This window comes from Podarcis vaucheri (genome assembly GCF_965113315.1).
Source record: "Podarcis vaucheri genome assembly, chromosome: 3".
Classification (NCBI taxonomy): domain Eukaryota; kingdom Metazoa; phylum Chordata; class Lepidosauria; order Squamata; family Lacertidae; genus Podarcis; species Podarcis vaucheri.
Window position 1 is genome coordinate 115,104,747 of NC_138761.1, and position 26,494 is coordinate 115,131,240.

The window sequence follows — 26,494 nt, forward strand, 5'->3', positions numbered from 1 at the left end:
AACCCATCTGTTTCCACCGAAAATCTTTCAGGGGATCATTTGCAACAGTTTGGGACCATTTTTGAGTGAACTGCAGAACGTCAGATTTTTAGCAGAACTTGTGACCGCGCGGCTTAGGGATTTTTTCAAAAAAAGTTGTTGAGACGTCGAGGGCTAATTCTGTTTCCGATGATAAACACCCATCTGTTTCCACCGAAAAACATTTCAGGGGATCACTTGCAACAGTTTGCCAACATTTTTGAGTGAATTGCAGAACGTCAGATTTTGAGCAGAAATTGTGACCGCGCGTCTTAGGGATTTTTTCAAAAAAAGTTGTTGAGACGTCGAGGGCTAATTCTGTTTCCGATGATAAAAACCCATCTGTTTCCACCGAAAAACATTTCAGGGGATCACTTGCAACACTTTGCCAACATTTTTGAGGGAATTGCAGAACGTCAGATTTTTAGCAGAAATTGTGACCGCGCGGCTTAGGGATTTTTTCAAAAAAAGTTGTTCAGACGTCGAGGGCTAATTCTGTTTCCGATGATAAAAACCCATGTGTTTCCACCGAAAAACATTTCAGGGGATCACTTGCAACACTTTGCCAACATTTTTGAGTGAATTGCAGAACGTCAGATTTTTAACAGAAATTGTGCCCGCGCAGCTTAGGGATTTTTTCAAAAAAAGTTGTTCAGACGTCTAGGGCTAATTCTGTTTCCGATGATAAAAACCCATCTGTTTCCACCTAAAAACCTTTTAGGGGATACTTTGCAACAGTTTGGGACCATTTTTGAATGAATTGCAGAACGTCAGATTTTTAGCAGAAATTGTGACCGCGCGGGTTAGGGATTTTTTCAAAAAACGTTGTTCAGACGCCGAGGGCTAATTCTGTTTCCGATGATAAAAACCCATCTGTTTCCACAGAAAAACCTTTCAGGGGATCATTTGCAACAGTTTGGGACCATTTTTGAGTGAACTGCAGAACGTCAGATTTTTAGCAGAAATTGTGACCTTAGGGATTTTTTCAAAAAATGTTGTTCAGACGTCGAGGGCTAATTCTGTTTCTGATGATAAAAACCCATCTGTTTCCACCGAAAAACATTTCAGGGGATCACTTGCAACAGTTTACCAACATTTTTGAGTGAATTGCAGAACGTCAGATTTTGAGCAGAAATTGTGACCGCGCGGGTTAGGGATTTTTTCAAGAAACGTTGTTGAGACGTCGAGGGAAAATTCTGTTTCCGATGATAAAAACCCATGTGTTTCCACCGAAAAAGATTTCAGGGGATCACTTGCAACACTTTGCCAACATTTTTGAGTGAATTGCAGAACGTCAGATTTTTAGCAGAAATTGTGACCGCGCGGGTTAGGGATTTTTTCAAAAAACGTTGTTCAGACGTCGAGGGCTAATTCTGTTTCCGATGATAAAAACCCATCTGTTTCCACCGAAAAACATTTCTGGGGATCATTTGCAACAGATTTCCAACATTTTTGAGTGAATTGCAGAACGTCAGATTTTTAGCAGAAATTGTGATCGCGCGGCTTAGGGATTTTTTCAAAAAAAGTTGTCCAGACCTCGAGGGCTAATTCTGTTTCCAATGATAAAAACCCATCTGTTTCCACAGAAAAACCTTTCAGGGGATCACTTGCAACAGTTTGCCAACATTTTTGAGTGAACTGCAGAACGTCAGATTTTTAGCAGAAATTGTGACCGCGCGGCTTAGGGATTTTTTCAAAAAAAGTTGTTGAGACGTCGAGGGCTAATTCTGTTTCCGATGATAAAAACCCATCTGTTTCCACCGAAAAACATTTCAGGGGATCACTTGCAACAGTTTGCCAACATTTTTGAGTGAATTGCAGAACGTCAGATTTTGAGCAGAAATTGTGACCGCGCGGGTTAGGGATTTTTTCAAAAAAAGTTGTTGAGACGTCGAGGGCTAATTCTGTTTCCGATGATAAAAACCCATCTGTTTCCACCGAAAAACATTTCAGGGGATCACTTGCAACACTTTGCCAACATTTTTGAGGGAATTGCAGAACGTAAGATTTTTAGCAGAAATTGTGACCGCGCGGCTTAGGGATTTTTTCAAAAAAAGTTGTTCAGACGTCGAGGGCTAATTCTGTTTCCGATGATAAAAACCCATCTGTTTCCACCGAAAAACATTTCTGGGGATCATTTGCAACAGATTTCCAACATTTTTGAGTGAATTGCAGAACGTCAGATTTTTAGCAGAAATTGTGATCGCGCGGCTTAGGGATTTTTTCAAAAAAAGTTGTCCAGACCTCGAGGGCTAATTCTGTTTCCAATGATAAAAACCCATCTGTTTCCACAGAAAAACCTTTCAGGGGATCACTTGCAACAGTTTGCCAACATTTTTGAGTGAATTGCAGAACGTCAGATTTTTAGCAGAAATTGTGACCGCGCGGCTTAGGGATTTTTTCAAAAAAAGTTGTTCCGACGTTGAGGGCTAATTCTGTTTCCGATGATAAAAACCCATCTGTTTCCACCGAAAATCTTTCAGGGGATCATTTGCAACAGTTTGGGACCATTTTTGAGTGAACTGCAGAACGTCAGATTTTTAGCAGAACTTGTGACCGCGCGGCTTAGGGATTTTTTCAAAAAAAGTTGTTGAGACGTCGAGGGCTAATTCTGTTTCCGATGATAAAAACCCATCTGTTTCCACCGAAAAACATTTCAGGGGATCACTTGCAACAGTTTGCCAACATTTTTGAGTGAATTGCAGAACGTCAGATTTTGAGCAGAAATTGTGACCGCGCGGGTTAGGGATTTTTTCAAAAAAAGTTGTTGAGACGTCGAGGGCTAATTCTGTTTCCGATGATAAAAACCCATCTGTTTCCACCGAAAAACATTTCAGGGGATCACTTGCAACACTTTGCCAACATTTTTGAGGGAATTGCAGAACGTAAGATTTTTAGCAGAAATTGTGACCGCGCGGCTTAGGGATTTTTTCAAAAAAAGTTGTTCAGACGTCGAGGGCTAATTCTGTTTCCGATGATAAAAACCCATGTGTTTCCACCGAAAAACATTTCAGGGGATCACTTGCAACAGTTTGCCAACATTTTTGAGTGAATTGCAGAACGTCAGATTTTTAACAGAAATTGTGCCCGCGCAGCTTAGGGATTTTTTCAAAAAAAGTTGTTCAGACGTCTAGGGCTAATTCTGTTTCCGATGATAAAAACCCATCTGTTTCCACCTAAAAACCTTTTAGGGGATCCTTTGCAACAGTTTGGGACCATTTTTGAATGAATTGCAGAACGTCAGATTTTTAGCAGAAATTGTGACCGCGCGGGTTAGGGATTTTTTCAAAAAACGTTGTTCAGACGCCGAGGGCTAATTCTGTTTCCGATGATAAAAACCCATCTGTTTCCACCGAAAAACATTTCTGGGGATCATTTGCAACAGATTGCCAACATTTTTGAGTGAATTGCAGAACGTCAGATTTTTAGCAGAAATTGTGCCCGCGCAGCTTAGGGATTTTTTCAAAAAAAGTTGTCCAGACCTCGAGGGCTAATTCTGTTTCCAATGATAAAAACCCATCTGTTTCCACAGAAAAACCTTTCAGGGGATCATTTGCAACAGTTTGGGACCATTTTTGAGTGAACTGCAGAACGTCAGATTTTTAGCAGAAATTGTGACCGCGCGGCTTAGGGATTTTTTCAAAAAATGTTGTTCAGACGTCGAGGGCTAATTCTGTTTCTGATGATAAAAACCCATCTGTTTCCACCGAAAAACATTTCAGGGGATCACTTGCAACAGTTTGCCAACATTTTTGAGTGAATTGCAGAACGTCAGATTTTGAGCAGAAATTGTGACCGCGCGGGTTAGGGATTTTTTCAAGAAACGTTGTTGAGACGTCGAGGGAAAATTCTGTTTCCGATGATAAAAACCCATCTGTTTCCACCGAAAAACATTTCAGGGGATCACTTGCAACACTTTGCCAACATTTTTGAGGGAATTGCAGAACGTCATATTTTTAGCAGAACTTGTGACCGCGCGGCTTAGGGATTTTTTCAAAAAAAAGTTGTTCAGACGTCGAGGGCTAATTCTGTTTCCGATGATAAAAACCAATCTGTTTCCACCGAAAAACATTTCAGGGGATCACTTGCAACAGTTTGCCAACATTTTTGAGTGAATTGCAGAACGTCAGATTTTGAGCAGAAATTGTGACCGCGCGGGTTAGGGATTTTTTCAAAAAAAGTTGTTGAGACGTCGAGGGCTAATTCTGTTTCCGATGATAAAAACCCATCTGTTTCCACCGAAAAACATTTCAGGGGATCACTTGCAACACTTTGCCAACATTTTTGAGGGAATTGCAGAACGTAAGATTTTTAGCAGAAATTGTGACCGCGCGGCTTAGGGATTTTTTCAAAAAAAGTTGTTCAGACGTCGAGGGCTAATTCTGTTTCCGATGATAAAAACCCATGTGTTTCCACCGAAAAACATTTCAGGGGATCACTTGCAACAGTTTGCCAACATTTTTGAGTGAATTGCAGAACGTCAGATTTTTAACAGAAATTGTGCCCGCGCAGCTTAGGGATTTTTTCAAAAAAAGTTGTTCAGACGTCTAGGGCGAATTCTGTTTCCGATGATAAAAACCCATCTGTTTCCACCTAAAAACCTTTTAGGGGATCCTTTGCAACAGTTTGGGACCATTTTTGAATGAATTGCAGAACGTCAGATTTTTAGCAGAAATTGTGACCGCGCGGCTTAGGGATTTTTTCAAAAAAAAGTTGTTCAGACGTCGAGGGCTAATTCTGTTTCCGATGATAAAAACCAATCTGTTTCCACCGAAAAACATTTCAGGGGATCACTTGCAACACTTTGCCAACATTTTTTAGTGAATTGCACAATGTCAGATTTTTAGCAGAAATTGTGACCGCGCGGCTTAGGGATTTTTTCAAAAAAAGTTGTTCCGACGTTGAGGGCTAATTCTGTTTCCGATGATAAAAACCCATCTGTTTCCACCGAAAAACCTTTCAGGGGATCACTTGCAACAGTTTGCCAACATTTTTGAGTGAACTGCAGAACGTCAGATTTTTAGCAGAAATTGTGATCGCGCGGCTTAGGGATTTTTTCAAAAAAAGTTGTCCAGACCTCGAGGGCTAATTCTGTTTCCGATGATAAAAACCCATCTGTTTCCACAGAAAAACCTTTCAGGGGATCATTTGCAACAGTTTGGGACCATTTTTGAGTGAACTGCAGAACGTCAGATTTTGAGCAGAAATTGTGACCGCGCAGCTTAGGGATTTTTTCAAAAAATGTTGTTCAGACGTCGAGGGCTAATTCTGTTTCCGATGATAAAAACCCATCTGTTTCCACCGAAAAACATTTCAGGGGATCACTTGCAACACTTTGCCAACATTTTTGAGGGAATTGCAGAACGTCAGATTTTTAGCAGAACTTGTGACCGCGCGGCTTAGGGATTTTTTTCAAAAAAAAGTTGTTCAGACGTCGAGGGCTAATTCTGTTTCCGATGATAAAAACCCATCTGTTTCCACCGAAAAACATTTCAGGGGATCACTTGCAACACTTTGCCAACATTTTTGAGTGAATTGCACAACGTCAGATTTTTAGCAGAAATTGTGACCGCGCGGCTTAGTGATTTTTTCAAAAAAAGTTGTTCCGACGTTGAGGGCTAATTCTGTTTCCGATGATAAAAACCCATCTGTTTCCACCGAAAAACCTTTCAGGGGATCAATTGCAACAGTTTGCCAACATTTTTGAGTGAACTGCAGAACGTCAGATTTTGAGCAGAAATTGTAACCGCGCGGCTTAGGAATTTTTTCAAAAAAAGTTGTTGAGACGTCGAGGGCTAATTCTGTTTCCGATGATAAAAACCCATCTGTTTCCACCGAAAAACATTTCAGGGGATCACTTGCAACACTTTGCCAACATTTTTGAGGGAATTGCAGAACGTCAGATTTTTAGCAGAAATTGTGACCGCGCGGCTTAGGGATTTTTTCAAAAAAAGTTGTCCAGACCTCGAGGGCTAATTCTGTTTCCGATGATAAAAACCCATCTGTTTCCACCGAAAAACATTTCAGGGGATCATTTGCAACAGTTTGGGAACATTTTTGAGTGAACTGCAGAACGTCAGATTTTGAGCAGAAATTGTGACCGCGCAGCTCAGGGATTTTTTCAAAAAATGTTGTTCAGACGTCGAGGGCTAATTCTGTTTCTGAGGATAAAAACCCATCTGTTTCCACCGAAAAACATTTCAGGGGATCACTTGCAACACTTTGCCAACATTTTTGAGGGAATTGCAGAACGTCAGATTTTTAGCAGAACTTGTGACCGCGCGGTTTAGGGATTTTTTCAAAAAAAAGTTGTTCAGACGTCGAGGGCTAATTCTGTTTCCGATGATAAAAACCCATCTGTTTCCACCGAAAAACATTTCAGGGGATCACTTGCAACAGTTTGCCAACATTTTTGAGTGAATTGCACAACGTCAGATTTTGAGCAGAAATTGTGACCGCGCGGGTTAGGGATTTTTTCAAGAAACGTTGTTGAGACGTCGAGGGAAAATTCTGTTTCCGATGATAAAAACCCATCTGTTTCCACCGAAAAACATTTCAGGGGATCACTTGCAACACTTTGCCAACATTTTTGAGGGAATTGCAGAACGTCAGATTTTTAGCAGAACTTGTGACCGCGCGGCTTACGGATTTTTTCAAAAAAAAGTTGTTCAGACGTCGAGGGCTAATTCTGTTTCCGATGATAAAAACCAATCTGTTTCCACCGAAAAACATTTCAGGGGATCACTTGCAACACTTTGCCAACATTTTTTAGTGAATTGCACAACGTCAGATTTTTAGCAGAAATTGTGACCACGCGGCTTAGGGATTTTTTCAAAAAAAGTTGTTCCGACGTTGAGGGCTAATTCTGTTTCCGATGATAAAAACCCATCTGTTTCCACCGAAAAACCTTTCAGGGGATCACTTGCAACAGTTTGCCAACATTTTTGAGTGAACTGCAGAACGTCAGATTTTTAGCAGAAATTGTGATCGCGCGGCTTAGGGATTTTTTCAAAAAAAGTTGTCCAGACCTCGAGGGCTAATTCTGTTTCCGATGATAAAAACCCATCTGTTTCCACAGAAAAACCTTTCAGGGGATCATTTGCAACAGTTTGGGACCATTTTTGAGTGAACTGCAGAACGTCAGATTTTGAGCAGAAATTGTGACCGCGCAGCTTAGGGATTTTTTCAAAAAATGTTGTTCAGACGTCGAGGGCTAATTCTGTTTCCGATGATAAAAACCCATCTGTTTCCACCGAAAAACATTTCAGGGGATCACTTGCAACACTTTGCCAACATTTTTGAGGGAATTGCAGAACGTCAGATTTTTAGCAGAACTTGTGACCGCGCGGCTTAGGGATTTTTTCAAAAAAAAGTTGTTCAGACGTCGAGGGCTAATTCTGTTTCCGATGATAAAAACCCATCTGTTTCCACCGAAAAACATTTCAGGGGATCACTTGCAACACTTTGCCAACATTTTTGAGTGAATTGCACAACGTCAGATTTTTAGCAGAAATTGTGACCGCGCGGCTTAGTGATTTTTTCAAAAAAAGTTGTTCCGACGTTGAGGGCTAATTCTGTTTCCGATGATAAAAACCCATCTGTTTCCACCGAAAAACCTTTCAGGGGATCACTTGCAACAGTTTGCCAACATTTTTGAGTGAACTGCAGAACGTCAGATTTTGAGCAGAAATTGTAACCGCGCGGCTTAGGGATTTTTTCAAAAAAAGTTGTTGAGACGTCGAGGGCTAATTCTGTTTCCGATGATAAAAACCCATCTGTTTCCACCGACAAACATTTCAGGGGATCACTTGCAACAGTTTGCCAACATTTTTGAGTGAATTGCAGAACGTCAGATTTTGAGCAGAAATTGTGACCGCGCGGGTTAGGGATTTTTTCAAAAAAAGTTGTTGAGACGTCGAGAGCTAATTCTGTTTCCGATGATAAAAACCCATCTGTTTCCACCGAAAAACATTTCAGGGGATCACTTGCAACACTTTGCCAACATTTTTGAGTGAATTGCAGAACGTCAGATTTTTAACAGAAATTGTGCCCGCGCAGCTTAGGGATTTTTTCAAAAAAAGTTGTTCAGACGTCTAGGGCTAATTCTGTTTCCGATGATAAAAACCCATCTGTTTCCACCTAAAAACCTTTTAGGGGATCCTTTGCAACAGTTTGGGACCATTTTTGAATGAATTGCAGAACGTCAGATTTTTAGCAGAAATTGTGACCGCGCGGGTTAGGGATTTTTTCAAAAAACGTTGTTCAGACGCCGAGGGCTAATTCTGTTTCCGATGATAAAAACCCATCTGTTTCCACCGAAAAACATTTCTGGGGATCATTTGCAACAGATTGCCAACATTTTTGAGTGAATTGCAGAACGTCAGATTTTTAGCAGAAATTGTGACCGCGCGGCTTAGTGATTTTTTCAAAAAAAGTTGTTCCGACGTTGAGGGCTAATTCTGTTTCCGATGATAAAAACCCATCTGTTTCCACCGAAAAACCTTTCAGGGGATCAATTGCAACAGTTTGCCAACATTTTTGAGTGAACTGCAGAACGTCAGATTTTGAGCAGAAATTGTAACCGCGCGGCTTAGGAATTTTTTCAAAAATGTTGTTGAGACGTCGAGGGCTAATTCTGTTTCCGATGATAAAAACCCATCTGTTTCCACCGAAAAACATTTCAGGGGATCACTTGCAACACTTTGCCAACATTTTTGAGGGAATTGCAGAACGTCAGATTTTTAGCAGAAATTGTGACCGCGCGGCTTAGGGATTTTTTCAAAAAAAGTTGTCCAGACCTCGAGGGCTAATTCTGTTTCCGATGATAAAAACCCATCTGTTTCCACCGAAAAACATTTCAGGGGATCATTTGCAACAGTTTGGGAACATTTTTGAGTGAACTGCAGAACGTCAGATTTTGAGCAGAAATTGTGACCGCGCAGCTTAGGGATTTTTTCAAAAAATGTTGTTCAGACGTCGAGGGCTAATTCTGTTTCTGATGATAAAAACCCATCTGTTTCCACCGAAAAACATTTCAGGGGATCACTTGCAACACTTTGCCAACATTTTTGAGGGAATTGCAGAACGTCAGATTTTTAGCAGAACTTGTGACCGCGCGGCTTAGGGATTTTTTCAAAAAAAAGTTGTTCAGACGTCGAGGGCTAATTCTGTTTCCGATGATAAAAACCCATCTGTTTCCACCGAAAAACATTTCAGGGGATCACTTGCAACACTTTGCCAACATTTTTGAGTGAATTGCACAACGTCAGATTTTTAGCAGAAATTGTGACCGCGCGGCTTAGTGATTTTTTCAAAAAAAGTTGTTCCGACGTTGAGGGCTAATTCTGTTTCCGATGATAAAAACCCATCTGTTTCCACCGAAAAACCTTTCAGGGGATCACTTGCAACAGTTTGCCAACATTTTTGAGTGAACTGCAGAACGTCAGATTTTGAGCAGAAATTGTAACCGCGCGGCTTAGGAATTTTTTCAAAAAAAGTTGTTGAGACGTCGAGGGCTAATTCTGTTTCCGATGATAAAAACCCATCTGTTTCCACCGAAAAACATTTCAGGGAATCACTTGCAACACTTTGCCAACATTTTTGAGTGAATTGCAGAACGTCAGATTTTTAGCAGAAATTGTGACCGCGCGGCTTAGGGATTTTTTCAAAAAAAGTTGTTCAGACGTTGAGGGCTAATTCTGTTTCCGATGATAAAAACCCATCTGTTTCCACCGAAAAACCTTTCAGGGGATCGTTTGCTACAGTTTGGCACCATTTTTGAGTGAATTGCAGAACGTCAGATTTTTAGCAGAAATTGTGACCGCGCGGTTTAGGGATTTTTTCAAAAAAAGTTGTTCAGACGTAGAGGGCTAATTATGTTTCCGATGATAAAAACCCATCTGTTTCCACCGAAAAACCTTTCAGGGGATCACTTGCAACACTTTGCCAACATTTTTGAGGGAATTGCAGAACGTCAGATTTTTAGCAGAACTTGTGACCGCGCGGCTTAGGGATTTTTTCAAAAAAAAGTTGTTCAGACGTCGAGGGCTAATTCTGTTTCCGATGATAAAAACCCATCTGTTTCCACCGAAAAACATTTCAGGGGATCACTTGCAACAGTTTGCCAACATTTTTGAGTGAATTGCACAACGTCAGATTTTTAGCAGAAATTGTGACCGCGCGGCTTAGTGATTTTTTCAAAAAAAGTTGTTCCGACGTTGAGGGCTAATTCTGTTTCCGATGATAAAAACCCATCTGTTTCCACAGAAAAACCTTTCAGGGGATCATTTGCAACAGTTTGGGACCATTTTTGAGTGAACTGCAGAACGTCAGATTTTGAGCAGAAATTGTGACCGCGCAGCTTATGGATTTTTTCAAAAAATTTTGTTCAGACGTCGAGGGCTAATTCTGTTTCCGATGATAAAAACCCATCTGTTTCCACCGAAAAACATTTCAGGGGATCACTTGCAACACTTTGCCAACATTTTTGAGGGAATTGCAGAACGTCAGATTTTTAGCAGAAATTGTGACCGCGCGGCTTAGGGATTTTTTCAAAAAAAGTTGTTCAGACGTCGAGGGCTAATTCTGTTTCCGATGATAAAAACCCATCTGTTTCCACCGAAAAACATTTCAGGGAATCACTTGCAACACTTTGCCAACATTTTTGAGTGAATTGCAGAACGTCAGATTTTTAGCAGAAATTGTGACCGCGCGGCTTAGGGATTTTTTCAAAAAAAGTTGTTCAGACGTTGAGGGCTAATTCTGTTTCCGATGATAAAAACCCATCTGTTTCCACCGAAAAACCTTTCAGGGGATCGTTTGCAACAGTTTGGCACCATTTTTGAGTGAATTGCAGAACGTCAGATTTTTAGCAGAAATTGTGACCGCGCGGTTTAGGGATTTTTTCAAAAAAAGTTGTTCAGACGTAGAGGGCTAATTATGTTTCCGATGATAAAAACCCATCTGTTTCCACCGAAAAACCTTTCAGGGGATCACTTGCAACACTTTGCCAACATTTTTGAGGGAATTGCAGAACGTCAGATTTTTAGCAGAACTTGTGACCGCGCGGCTTAGGGATTTTTTCAAAAAAAAGTTGTTCAGACGTCGAGGGCTAATTCTGTTTCCGATGATAAAAACCCATCTGTTTCCACCAAAAAACATTTCAGGGGATCACTTGCAACAGTTTGCCAACATTTTTGAGTGAATTGCACAACGTCAGATTTTTAGCAGAAATTGTGACCGCGCGGCTTAGTGATTTTTTCAAAAAAAGTTGTTCCGACGTTGAGGGCTAATTCTGTTTCCGATGATAAAAACCCATCTGTTTCCACCGAAAAACATTTCAGGGGATCACTTGCAACACTTTGCCAACATTTTTGAGGGAATTGCAGAACGTCAGATTTTTAGCAGAACTTGTGACCGCGCGGCTTAGGGATTTTTTCAAAAAAAGTTGTCCAGACCTCGAGGGCTAATTCTGTTTCCGATGATAAAAACCCATCTGTTTCCACCGAAAAACCTTTCAGGGGATCATTTGCAACAGTTTGGGACCATTTTTGAGTGAACTGCAGAACGTCAGATTTTGAGCAGAAATTGTGACCGCGCGGCTTAGGGATTTTTTCAAAAAATGTTGTTCAGACGTCGAGGGCTAATTCTGTTTCTGATGATAAAAACCCATCTGTTTCCACCGAAAAACATTTCAGGGGATCACTTGCAACACTTTGCCAACATTTTTGAGGGAATTGCAGAACGTCAGATTTTTAGCAGAACTTGTGACCGCGCGGCTTAGGGATTTTTTCAAAAAAAAGTTGTTCAGACGTCGAGGGCGAATTCTGTTTCCGATGATAAAAACCCATCTGTTTCCACCGAAAAACATTTCAGGGGATCACTTGCAACAGTTTGCCAACATTTTTGAGTGAATTGCACAACGTCAGATTTTTAGCAGAAATTGTGACCGCGCGGCTTAGTGATTTTTTCAAAAAAAGTTGTTCCGACGTTGAGGGCTAATTCTGTTTCCGATGATAAAAACCCATCTGTTTCCACCGAAAAACATTTCAGGGGATCACTTGCAACACTTTGCCAACATTTTTGAGGGAATTGCAGAACGTCAGATTTTTAGCAGAACTTGTGACCGCGCGGCTTAGGGATTTTTTCAAAAAAAGTTGTCCAGACCTCGAGGGCTAATTCTGTTTCCGATGATAAAAAGCCATCTGTTTCCACAGAAAAACCTTTCAGGGGATCATTTGCAACAGTTTGGGACCATTTTTGAGTGAACTGCAGAACGTCAGATTTTGAGCAGAAATTGTGACCGCGCGGCTTAGGGATTTTTTCAAAAAATGTTGTTCAGACGTCGAGGGCTAATTCTGTTTCTGATGATAAAAACCCATCTGTTTCCACCGAAAAACATTTCAGGGGATCACTTGCAACACTTTGCCAACATTTTTGAGGGAATTGCAGAACGTCAGATTTTTAGCAGAACTTGTGACCGCGCGGCTTAGGGATTTTTTCAAAAAAAAGTTGTTCAGACGTCGAGGGCTAATTCTGTTTCCGATGATAAAAACCCATCTGTTTCCACCGAAAAACATTTCAGGGGATCACTTGCAACACTTTGCCAATATTTTTGAATGAATTGCAGAACGTCAGATTTTTAGCAGAAATTGTGACCGCGCGGCTTAGTGATTTTTTCCAAAAAAGGTGTTCCGACGTTGAGGGCTAATTCTGTTTCCGATGATAAAAACCCATCTGTTTCCACCGAAAAACCTTTCAGGGGATCACTTGCAACACTTTGCCAACATTTTTGAGTGAACTGCAGAACGTCAGATTTTGAGCAGAAATTGTAACCGCGCGGCTTAGGAATTTTTTCAAAAAAAGTTGTTGAGACGTCGAGGGCTAATTCTGTTTCCGATGATAAAACCCCATCTGTTTCCACCGAAAAACATTTCAGGGGATCACTTGCAACACTTTGCCAACATTTTTGAGGGAATTGCAGAACGTCAGATTTTTAGCAGAAATTGTGACCGCGCGGCTTAGGGATTTTTTCAAAAAAAGTTGTTCAGACGTCGAGGGCTAATTCTGTTTCCGATGATAAAAACCCATCTGTTTCCACCGAAAAACATTTCAGGGAATCACTTGCAACACTTTGCCAACATTTTTGAGTGAATTGCCGAACGTCAGATTTTTAGCAGAAATTGTGACCGCGCGGCTTAGGGATTTTTTCAAAAAAAGTTGTTCAGACGTCGAGGGCTAATTCTGTTTCTGATGATAAAAACCCATCTGTTTCCACCGAAAAACCTTTCAGGGGATCACTTGCAACAGTTTGCCAACATTTTTGAGTGAACTGCAGAACGTCAGATTTTTAGCAGAAATTGTGATCGCGCGGCTTAGGGATTTTTTCAAAAAAAGTTGTCCAGACCTCGAGGGCTAATTCTGTTTCCGATGATAAAAACCCATCTGTTTCCACCGAAAAACATTTCAGGGGATCACTTGCAACACTTTGCCAACATTTTTGAGTGAATTGCAGAACGTCAGATTTTTAGCAGAAATTGTGACTGCGCGGCTTAGTGATTTTTTCCAAAAAAGGTGTTCCGACGTTGAGGGCTAATTCTGTTTCCGATGATAAAAACCCATCTGTTTCGACCGAAAAACCTTTCAGGGGATCACTTGCAACAGTTTGCCAACATTTTTGAGTGAACTGCAGAACGTCAGATTTTGAGCAGAAATTGTAACCGCGCGGCTTAGGAATTTTTTCAAAAAAAGTTGTTGAGACGTCGAGGGCTAATTCTGTTTCCGATGATAAAAACCCATCTGTTTCCACCGAAAAACATTTCAGGGGATCACTTGCAACACTTTGCCAACATTTTTGAGGGAATTGCAGAACGTCAGATTTTTAGCAGAAATTGTGACCGCGCGGCTTAGGGATTTTTTCAAAAAAAGTTGTTCAGACGTCAAGGGCTAATTCTGTTTCCGATGATAAAAACCCATCTGTTTCCACCGAAAAACATTTCAGGGAATCACTTGCCACACTTTGCCAACATTTTTGAGTGAATTGCAGAACGTCAGATTTTTAGCAGAAATTGTGACCGCGCGGCTTAGTGATTTTTTCAAAAAAAGTTGTTCAGACGTAGAGGGCTAATTATGTTTCCGATGATAAAAACCCATCTGTTTCCACCGAAAAACCTTTCAGGGGATCACTTGCAACAGTTTGCCAACATTTTTGAGTGAACTGCAGAACGTCAGATTTTTAGCAGAAATTGTGATCGCGCGGCTTAGGGATTTTTTCAAAAAAAGTTGTTCCGACGTTGAGGGCTAATTCTGTTTCCGATGATAAAAACCCATCTGTTTCCACAGAAAAACCTTTCAGGGGATCATTTGCAACAGTTTGGGAACATTTTTGAGTGAACTGCAGAACGTCAGATTTTGAGCAGAAATTGTGACCGCGCAGCTTAGGGATTTTTTCAAAAAATGTTGTTCGGACGTCGAGGGCTAATTCTGTTTCTGATGATAAAAACCCATCTGTTTCCACCGAAAAAAATTTCAGGGGATCACTTGCAACACTTTGCCAACATTTTTGAGGGAATTGCAGAACGTCAGATTTTTAGCAGAACTTGTGACCGCGCGGCTTAGGGATTTTTTCAAAAAAAAGTTGTTCCGACGTTGAGGGCTAATTCTGTTTCCGATGATAAAAACCCATCTGTTTCCACTGAAAAACATTTCAGGGGATCACTTGCCACACTTTGCCAACATTTTTGAGTGAATTGCAGAACGTCAGATTTTTAGCAGAAATTGTGACCGCGCGGCTTAGTGATTTTTTCAAAAAAAGTTGTTCAGACGTAGAGGGCTAATTATGTTTCCGATGATAAAAACCCATCTGTTTCCACCGAAAAACCTTTCAGGGGATCACTTGCAACAGTTTGCCAACATTTTTGAGTGAACTGCAGAACGTCAGATTTTTAGCAGAAATTGTGATCGCGCGGCTTAGGGATTTTTTCAAAAAAAGTTGTTCCGACGTTGAGGGCTAATTCTGTTTCCGATGATAAAAACCCATCTGTTTCCACAGAAAAACCTTTCAGGGGATCATTTGCAACAGTTTGGGAACATTTTTGAGTGAACTGCAGAACGTCAGATTTTGAGCAGAAATTGTGACCGCGCAGCTTAGGGATTTTTTCAAAAAATGTTGTTCGGACGTCGAGGGCTAATTCTGTTTCTGATGATAAAAACCCATCTGTTTCCACCGAAAAAAATTTCAGGGGATCACTTGCAACACTTTGCCAACATTTTTGAGGGAATTGCAGAACGTCAGATTTTTAGCAGAACTTGTGACCGCGCGGCTTAGGGATTTTTTCAAAAAAAAGTTGTTCCGACGTTGAGGGCTAATTCTGTTTCCGATGATAAAAACCCATCTGTTTCCACTGAAAAACATTTCAGGGGATCACTTGCAACACTTTGCCAACATTTTTGAGTGAACTGCAGAACGTCAGATTTTGAGCAGAAATTGTGACCGCGCGGCTTAGGAATTTTTTCAAAAAAAGTTGTTGAGACGTTGAGGGCTAATTCTGTTTCCGATGATAAAAACCCATCTGTTTCCACCGAAAAACATTTCAGGGGATCACTTGCAACACTTTGCCAACATTTTTGAGGGAATTGCAGAACGTCAGATTTTTAGCAGAAATTGTGACCGCGCGGCTTAGGGATTTTTTCAAAAAAAGTTGTTCAGACGTCGAGGGCTAATTCTGTTTCCGATGATAAAAACCCATCTGTTTCCACCGAAAAACATTTCAGGGAATCACTTGCAACACTTTGCCAACATTTTTGAGTCAATTGCAGAACGTCAGATTTTTAGCAGAAATTGTGACCGCGCGGCTTAGGGATTTTTTCAAAAAAAGTTGTTCAGACGTTGAGGTCTAATTCTGTTTCCGATGATAAAAACCCATCTGTTTCCACCGAAAAACCTTTCAGGGGATCGTTTGCAACAGTTTGGCACCATTTTTGAGTGAATTGCAGAACGTCAGATTTTTAGCAGAAATTGTGACCGCGCGGCTTAGGGATTTTTTCAAAAAACGTTGTTCAGACGTAGAGGGCTAATTATGTTTCCGATGATAAAAACCCATCTGTTTCCACCGAAAAACCTTTCAGGGGATCACTTGCAACAGTTTGCCAACATTTTTGAGTGAACTGCAGAACGTCAGATTTTTAGCAGAAATTGTGATCTCGCGGCTTAGGGATTTTTTCAAAAAAAGTTGTTCAGACGTCGAGGGCTAATTCTGTTTCCGATGATAAAAACCCATCTGTTTCCACCGAAAAACATTTCAGGGAATCACTTGCCACACTTTGCCAACATTTTTGAGTGAATTGCAGAACGTCAGATTTTTAGCAGAAATTGTGACCGCGCGGCTTAGGAATTTTTTCAAAAAAAGTTGTTGAGACGTTGAGGGCTAATTCTGTTTCCGATGATAAAAACCCATCTGTTTCCACCGAAAAACATTTCAGGGGATCACTTGCAACACTTTGCCAACATTTTTGAGGGAATTGCAGAACGTCAGATTTTTAGCAGAAATTGTGACCGCGCGGCTTAGGGATTTTTTCAAAAAAAGTTGTTCAGACGTCGAGGGCTAATTCTGTTTCCGATGATAAAAACCCATCTGTTTCCACCGAAAAACATTTCAGGGAATCACTTGCAACACTTTGCCAACATTTTTGAGTCAATTGCAGAACGTCAGATTTTTAGCAGAAATTGTGACCGCGCGGCTTAGGGATTTTTTCAAAAAAAGTTGTTCAGACGTTGAGGTCTAATTCTGTTTCCGATGATAAAAACCCATCTGTTTCCACCGAAAAACCTTTCAGGGGATCGTTTGCAACAGTTTGGCACCATTTTTGAGTGAATTGCAGAACGTCAGATTTTTAGCAGAAATTGTGACCGCGCGGCTTAGGGATTTTATCAAAAAACGTTGTTCAGACGTAGAGGGCTAATTATGTTTCCGATGATAAAAACCCATCTGTTTCCACCGAAAAACCTTTCAGGGGATCACTTGCAACAGTTTGCCAACATTTTTGAGTGAACTGCAGAACGTCAGATTTTTAGCAGAAATTGTGATCTCGCGGCTTAGGGATTTTTTCAAAAAAAGTTGTCCAGACCTCGAGGGCTAATTCTGTTTCCGATGATAAAAACCCATCTGTTTCCACAGAAAAACCTTTCAGGGGATGACTTGCAACAGTTTGCCAACATTTTTGAGTGAACTGCAGAACGTCAGATTTTTAGCAGAAATTGTGACCGCGCGGCTTAAGGATTTTTTCAAAAAATGTTGTTCAGACGTCGAGGGCTAATTCTGTTTCTGATGATAAAAACCCATCTGTTTCCACCGAAAAACATTTCAGGGGATCACTTGCAACAGTTTGCCAACATTTTTGAGTGAACTGCAGAACGTCAGATTTTTAGCAGAAATTGTGACCGCGCGGCTTAAGGATTTTTTCAAAAAATGTTGTTCAGACGTCGAGGGCTAATTCTGTTTCCGATGATAAAAACCCATCTGTTTCCACCGAAAAACATTTCAGGGAATCACTTGCCACACTTTGCCAACATTTTTGAGTGAATTGCAGAACGTCAGATTTTTAGCAGAAATTGTGACCGCGCGGCTTAGTGATTTTTTCAAAAAAAGTTGTTCAGACGTAGAGGGCTAATTATGTTTCCGATGATAAAAACCCATCTGTTTCCACCGAAAAACCTTTCAGGGGATCACTTGCAACAGTTTGCCAACATTTTTGAGTGAACTGCAGAACGTCAGATTTTTAGCAGAAATTGTGATCGCGCGGCTTAGGGATTTTTTCAAAAAAAGTTGTTCCGACGTTGAGGGCTAATTCTGTTTCCGATGATAAAAACCCATCTGTTTCCACAGAAAAACCTTTCAGGGGATCATTTGCAACAGTTTGGGAACATTTTTGAGTGAACTGCAGAACGTCAGATTTTGAGCAGAAATTGTGACCGCGCAGCTTAGGGATTTTTTCAAAAAATGTTGTTCGGACGTCGAGGGCTAATTCTGTTTCTGATGATAAAAACCCATCTGTTTCCACCGAAAAAAATTTCAGGGGATCACTTGCAACACTTTGCCAACATTTTTGAGGGAATTGCAGAACGTCAGATTTTTAGCAGAACTTGTGACCGCGCGGCTTAGGGATTTTTTCAAAAAAAAGTTGTTCCGACGTTGAGGGCTAATTCTGTTTCCGATGATAAAAACCCATCTGTTTCCACTGAAAAACATTTCAGGGGATCACTTGCAACACTTTGCCAACATTTTTGAGTGAACTGCAGAACGTCAGATTTTGAGCAGAAATTGTGACCGCGCGGCTTAGGAATTTTTTCAAAAAAAGTTGTTGAGACGTCGAGGGCTAATTCTGTTTCCGATGATAAAAACCCATCTGTTTCCACCGAAAAACATTTCAGGGGATCACTTGCAACACTTTGCCAACATTTTTGAGGGAATTGCAGAACGTCAGATTTTTAGCAGAAATTGTGACCGCGCGGCTTAGGGATTTTTTCAAAAAAAGTTGTTCAGACGTCGAGGGCTAATTCTGTTTCCGATGATAAAAACCCATCTGTTTCCACCGAAAAACATTTCAGGGAATCACTTGCAACACTTTGCCAACATTTTTGAGTCAATTGCAGAACGTCAGATTTTTAGCAGAAATTGTGACCGCGCGGCTTAGGGATTTTTTCAAAAAAAGTTGTTCAGACGTTGAGGTCTAATTCTGTTTCCGATGATAAAAACCCATCTGTTTCCACCGAAAAACCTTTCAGGGGATCGTTTGCAACAGTTTGGCACCATTTTTGAGTGAATTGCAGAACGTCAGATTTTTAGCAGAAATTGTGACCGCGCGGCTTAGGGATTTTTTCAAAAAACGTTGTTCAGACGTAGAGGGCTAATTATGTTTCCGATGATAAAAACCCATCTGTTTCCACCGAAAAACCTTTCAGGGGATCACTTGCAACAGTTTGCCAACATTTTTGAGTGAACTGCAGAACGTCAGATTTTTAGCAGAAATTGTGATCTCGCGGCTTAGGGATTTTTTCAAAAAAAGTTGTCCAGACCTCGAGGGCTAATTCTGTTTCCGATGATAAAAACCCATCTGTTTCCACAGAAAAACCTTTCAGGGGATGACTTGCAACAGTTTGCCAACATTTTTGAGTGAACTGCAGAACGTCAGATTTTTAGCAGAAATTGTGACCGCGCGGCTTAAGGATTTTTTCAAAAAATGTTGTTCAGACGTCGAGGGCTAATTCTGTTTCTGATGATAAAAACCCATCTGTTTCCACCGAAAAACATTTCAGGGGATCACTTGCAACAGTTTGCCAACATTTTTGAGTGAATTGCAGAACGTCAGATTTTGAGCAGAAATTGTGACCGCGCGGGTTAGGGATTTTTTCAAGAAACGTTGTTGACACGTCGAGGGAAAATTCTGTTTCCGATGATAAAAACCCACCTGTTTCCACCGAAAAACATTTCAGGGGATCACTTGCAACACTTTGCCAACATTTTTGAGGGAATTGCAGAACGTCAGATTTTTAGCAGAAATTGTGACCGCGCGGCTTAGGGATTTTTTCAAAAAAAGTTGTTCAGACGTCGAGGGCTAATTCTGTTTCCGATGATAAAAACCCATGTGTTTCCACCGAAAAACATTTCAGGGGATCACTTGCAACAGTTTGCCAACATTTTTGAGTGAACTGCAGAACGTCAGATTTTTAGCAGAAATTGTGATCTCGCGGCTTAGGGATTTTTTCAAAAAAAGTTGTCCAGACCTCGAGGGCTAATTCTGTTTCCGATGATAAAAACCCATCTGTTTCCACAGAAAAACCTTTCAGGGGATCATTTGCAACAGTTTGGGACCATTTTTGAGTGAACTGCAGAACGTCAGATTTTGAGCAGAAATTGTGACCGCGCAGCTTAGGGATTTTTTCAAAAAATGTTGTTCAGACGTCGAGGGCTAATTCTGTTTCCGATGATAAAAACCCATCTGTTTCCACCGAAAAACATTTCAGGGGATCACTTGCAACACTTTGCCAACATTTTTGAGGGAATTGCAGAACGTCAGATTTTTAGCAGAACTTGTGACCGCGCGGCTTAGGGATTTTTTCAAAAAAAAGTTGTTCAGACGTCGAGGGCTAATTCTGTTTCCGATGATAAAAACGCATCTGTTTCCACCGAAAAACATTTCAGGGGATCACTTGCAACACTTTGCCAACATTTTTGAGTGAATTGCACAACGTCAGATTTTTAGCAGAAATTGTGACCGCGCGGCTTAGTGATTTTTTCAAAAAAAGTTGTTCCGACGTTGAGGGCTAATTCTGTTTCCGATGATAAAAACCCATCTGTTTCCACCGAAAAACATTTCAGGGGATCACTTGCAACACTTTGCCAACATTTTTGAGGGAATTGCAGAACGTCAGATTTTTAGCAGAACTTGTGACCGCGCGGCTTAGGGATTTTTTCAAAAAAAAGTTGTTCAGACGTCGAGGGCGAATTCTGTTTCGATGATAAAAACCCATCTGTTTCCACCGAAAAACATTTCAGGGGATCACTTGCAACACTTTGCCAACATTTTTTAGTGAATTGCACAACGTCAGATTTTTAGCAGAAATTGTGACCGCGCGGCTTAGTGATTTTTTCAAAAAAAGTTGTTCTGACGTTGAGGGCTAATTCTGTTTCCGATGATAAAAACCCATCTGTTTCCACCGAAAAACATTTCACGGGATCACTTGCAACACTTTGCCAACATTTTTGAGGGAATTGCAGAACGTCAGATTTTTAGCAGAACTTGTGACCGCGCGGCTTAGGGATTTTTTCAAAAAAAAGTTGTTCAGACGTCAAGGGCTAATTCTGTTTCCGATGATAAAAACCAATCTGTTTCCACCGAAAAACATTTCAGGGGATCACTTGCAACACTTTGCCAACATTTTTTAGTGAATTGCACAACGTCAGATGTTTAGCAGAAATTGTGACCGCGCGGCTTAGTGATTTTTTCCAAAAAAGGTGTTCCGACGTTGAGGGCTAATTCTGTTTCCGATGATAAAAACCCATCTGTTTCCACCGAAAAACCTTTCAGGGGATCACTTGCAACAGTTTGCCAACATTTTTGATTGAACTGCAGAACGTCAGATTTTTAGCAGAAATTGTGATCGCGCGGCTTAGGGATTTTTTCAAAAAAAGTTGTCCAGACCTCGAGGGCTAATTCTGTTTCCGATGATAAAAACCCATCTGTTTCCACAGAAAAACCTTTCAGGGGATCATTTGCAACAGTTTGGGACCATTTTTGAGTGAACTGCAGAACGTCAGATTTTGAGCAGAAATTGTGACCGCGCGGCTTAGGGATTTTTTCAAAAAATGTTGTTCAGACGTCGTGGGCTAATTCTGTTTCTGATGATAAAAACCCATCTGTTTCCACCGAAAAACATTTCAGGGGATCACTTGCAACACTGCCAACATTTTTGAGTGAATTGCAGAACGTCAGATTTTTAGCAGAACTTGTGACCGCGCGGCTTAGGGATTTTTTCAAAAAAAAGTTGTTCAGACGTCGAGGGCTAATTCTGTTTCCGATGATAAAAACCCATGTGTTTCCACCGAAAAACATTTCAGGGGATCACTTGCAACACTTTGCCAACATTTTTGAGTGATTTGCAGAACGTCAGATTTTTAGCAGAAATTGTGACCGCGCGGCTTAGGGATTTTTTCAAAAAAAGTTGTTCCGACGTTGAGGGCTAATTCTGTTTCCGATGATGAAAACCCATCTGTTTTCACCGAAAAACCTTTCAAGGGATCACTTGCAACAGTTTGCCAACATTTTTGAGTGAACTGCAGAACGTCAGATTTTGAGCAGAAATTGTAACCGCGCGGCTTAGGAATTTTTTCAAAAAAAGTTGTTGAGACGTCGAGGGCTAATTCTGTTTCCGATGATAAAAACCCATCTGTTTCCACCGAAAAACATTTCAGGGGATCACTTGCAACACTTTGCCAACATTTTTGAGGGAATTGCAGAACGTCAGATTTTTAGCAGAAATTGTGACCGCGCGGCTTAGGGATTTTTTCAAAAAAAGTTGTTCAGACGTCGAGGGCTAATTCTGTTTCCGATGATAAAAACCCATCTGTTTCCACCGAAAAACATTTCAGGGAATCACTTGCAACACTTTGCCAACATTTTTGAGTGAATTGCAGAACGTCAGATTTTTAGCAGAAATTGTGACCGCGCGGCTTAGGGATTTTTTCAAAAAAAGTTGTTCAGACGTAGAGGGCTAATTATGTTTCCGATGATAAAAACCCATCTGTTTCCACCGAAAAACCTTTCAGGGGATCACTTGCAACAGTTTGCCAACATTTTTGAGTGAACTGCAGAACGTCAGATTTTTAGCAGAAATTGTGATCGCGCGGCTTAGGGATTTTTTCAAAAAAAAGTTGTTCAGACGTCGAGGGCTAATTCTGTTTCCGATGATAAAAACCAATCTGTTTCCACCGAAAAACATTTCAGGGGATCACTTGCAACACTTTGCCAACATTTTTTAGTGAATTGCACAACGTCAGATGTTTAGCAGAAATTGTGACCGCGCGGCTTAGTGATTTTTTCCAAAAAAGGTGTTCCGACGTTGAGGGCTAATTCTGTTTCCGATGATAAAAACCCATCTGTTTCCACCGAAAAACCTTTCAGGGGATCACTTGCAACAGTTTGGCAACATTTTTGAGTGAACTGCAGAACGTCAGATTTTTAGCAGAAATTGTGATCGCGCGGCTTAGGGATTTTTTCAAAAAAAGTTGTCCAGACCTCGAGGGCTAATTCTGTTTCCGATGATAAAAACCCATCTGTTTCCACAGAAAAACCTTTCAGGGGATCATTTGCAACAGTTTGGGACCATTTTTGAGTGAACTGCAGAACGTCAGATTTTGAGCAGAAATTGTGACCGCGCGGCTTAGGGATTTTTTCAAAAAATGTTGTTCAGACGTCGTGGGCTAATTCTGTTTCTGATGATAAAAACCCATCTGTTTCCACCGAAAAACATTTCAGGGGATCACTTGCAACACTTTGCCAACATTTTTGAGGGAATTGCAGAACGTCAGATTTTTAGCAGAACTTGTGACCGCGCGGCTTAGGGATTTTTTCAAAAAAAAGTTGTTCAGACGTCGAGGGCTAATTCTGTTTCCGATGATAAAAACCCATCTGTTTCCACCGAAAAACATTTCAGGGGATCACTTGCAACACTGCCAACATTTTTGAGTGAATTGCAGAACGTTAGATTTTTAGCAGAAATTGTGACCGCGCGGCTTAGGGATTTTTTCAAAAAAAGTTGTTCCGACGTTGAGGGCTAATTCTGTTTCCGATGATAAAAACCCATCTGTTTTCACCGAAAAACCTTTCAAGGGATCACTTGCAACAGTTTGCCAACATTTTTGAGTGAACTGCAGAACGTCAGATTTTGAGCAGAAATTGTAACCGCGCGGCTTAGGAATTTTTTCAAAAAAAGTTGTTGAGACGTCGAGGGCTAATTCTGTTTCCGATGATAAAAACCCATCTGTTTCCACCGAAAAACATTTCAGGGGATCACTTGCAACACTTTGCCAACATTTTTGAGGGAATTGCAGAACGTCAGATTTTTAGCAGAAATTGTGACCGCGCGGCTTAGGGATTTTTTCAAAAAAAGTTGTTCAGACGTCGAGGGCTAATTCTGTTTCCGATGATAAAAACCCATCTGTTTCCACCTAAAAACCTTTCAGGGGATCCTTTGCAACAGTTTGGGACCATTTTTGAATGAATTGCAGAACGTCAGATTTTTAGCAGAAATTGTGACCGCGCGTGTTAGCGATTTTTTCAAAAAACGTTCAGACGTCGAGGGCTAATTCTGTTTCCGATGATAAAAACCCATCTGTTTCCACAGAAAAACCTTTCAGGGGATCATTTGCAACAGTTTGGGAACATTTTTGAGTGAACTGCAGAACGTCAGATTTTGAGCAGAAATTGTGACCGCGCAGCTTAGGGATTTTTTCAAAAAATGTTGTTCAGACGTCGAGGGCTAATTCTGTTTCTGATGATAAAAACCCATCTGTTTCCACCGAAAAACATTTCAGGGGATCACTTGCAACACTTTGCCAACATTTTTGAGGGAATTGCAGAACGTCAGATTTTTAGCAGAACTTGTGACCGCGCGGCTTAGGGATTTTTTCAAAAAAAAGTTGTTCAGACGTCGAGGGCTAATTCTGTTTCGATGATAAAAACCCATCTGTTTCCACCGAAAAACATTTCAGGGGATCACTTGCAACACTTTGCCAACATTTTTTAGTGAATTGCACAACGTCAGATTTTTAGCAGAAATTGTGACCGCGCGGCTTAGTGATTTTTTCAAAAAAAGTTGTTCCGACGTTGAGGGCTAATTCTGTTTCCGATGATAAAAACCCATCTGTTTCCACCGAAAAACATTTCAGGGGATCACTTGCAACACTTTGCCAACATTTTTGAGGGAATTGCAGAACGTCAGATTTTTAGCAGAACTTGTGACCGCGCGGCTTAGGGATTTTTTCAAAAAAAAGTTGTTCAGACGTCGAGGGCTAATTCTGTTTCGATGATAAAAACCCATCTGTTTCCACCGAAAAACATTTCAGGGGATCACTTGCAACACTTTGCCAACATTTTTTAGTGAATTGCACAACGTCAGATTTTTAGCAGAAATTGTGACCGCGCGGCTTATTGATTTTTTCAAAAAAAGTTGTTCCGACGTTGAGGGCTAATTCTGTTTCCGATGATAAAAACCCATCTGTTTCCACCGAAAAACATTTCACGGGATCACTTGCAACACTTTGCCAACATTTTTGAGGGAATTGCAGAACGTCAGATTTTTAGCAGAACTTGTGACCGCGCGGCTTAGGGATTTTTTCAAAAAAAAGTTGTTCAGACGTCGAGGGCTAATTCTGTTTCCGATGATAAAAACCAATCTGTTTCCACCGAAAAACATTTCAGGGGATCACTTGCAACACTTTGCCAACATTTTTAGTGAATTGCACAACGTCAGATGTTTAGCAGAAATTGTGACCGCGCGGCTTAGTGATTTTTTCCAAAAAAGGTGTTCCGACGTTGAGGGCTAATTCTGTTTCCGATGATAAAAACCCATCTGTTTCCACCGAAAAACATTTCAAGGGATCACTTGCAACAGTTTGCCAACATTTTTGAGTGAACTGCAGAACGTCAGATTTTGAGCAGAAATTGTAACCGCGCGGCTTAGGAATTTTTTCAAAAAAAGTTGTTGAGACGTCGAGGGCTAATTCTGTTTCCGATGATAAAAACCCATCTGTTTCCACCGAAAAACATTTCAGGGGATCACTTGCAACACTTTGCCAACATTTTTGAGGGAATTGCAGAACGTCAGATTTTTAGCAGAAATTGTGACCGCGCGGCTTAGGGATTTTTTCAAAAAAAGTTGTTCAGACGTCGAGGGCTAATTCTGTTTCCGATGATAAAAACCCATCTGTTTCCACCGAAAAACATTTCAGGGAATCACTTGCAACACTTTGCCAACATTTTTGAGTGAATTGCAGAACGTCAGATTTTTAGCAGAAATTGTGACCGCGCGGCTTAGGGATTTTTTCAAAAAAAGTTGTTCAGACGTTGAGGGCTAATTCTGTTTCCGATGATAAAAACCCATCTGTTTCCACAGAAAAACCTTTCAGGGGATCATTTGCAACAGTTTGGGAACATTTTTGAGTGAACTGCAGAACGTCAGATTTTGAGCAGAAATTGTGACCGCGCAGCTTAGGGATTTTTTCAAAAAATGTTGTTCAGACGTCGAGGGCTAATTCTGTTTCTGATGATAAAAACCCATCTGTTTCCACCGAAAAACATTTCAGGGGATCACTTGCAACACTTTGCCAACATTTTTGAGGGAATTGCAGAACGTCAGATTTTTAGCAGAACTTGTGACCGCGCGGCTTAGGGATTTTTTCAAAAAAAAGTTGTTCAGACGTCGAGGGCTAATTCTGTTTCGATGATAAAAACCCATCTGTTTCCACCGAAAAACATTTCAGGGGATCACTTGCAACACTTTGCCAACATTTTTTAGTGAATTGCACAACGTCAGATTTTTAGCAGAAATTGTGACCGCGCGGCTTATTGATTTTTTCAAAAAAAGTTGTTCCGACGTTGAGGGCTAATTCTGTTTCCGATGATAAAAACCCATCTGTTTCCACCGAAAAACATTTCACGGGATCACTTGCAACACTTTGCCAACATTTTTGAGGGAATTGCAGAACGTCAGATTTTTAGCAGAACTTGTGACCGCGCGGCTTAGGGATTTTTTCAAAAAAAAGTTGTTCAGACGTCGAGGGGTAATTCTGTTTCCGATGATAAAAACCAATCTGTTTCCACCGAAAAACATTTCAGGGGATCACTTGCAACACTTTGCCAACATTTTTTAGTGAATTGCACAACGTCAGATGTTTAGCAGAAATTGTGACCGCGCGGCTTA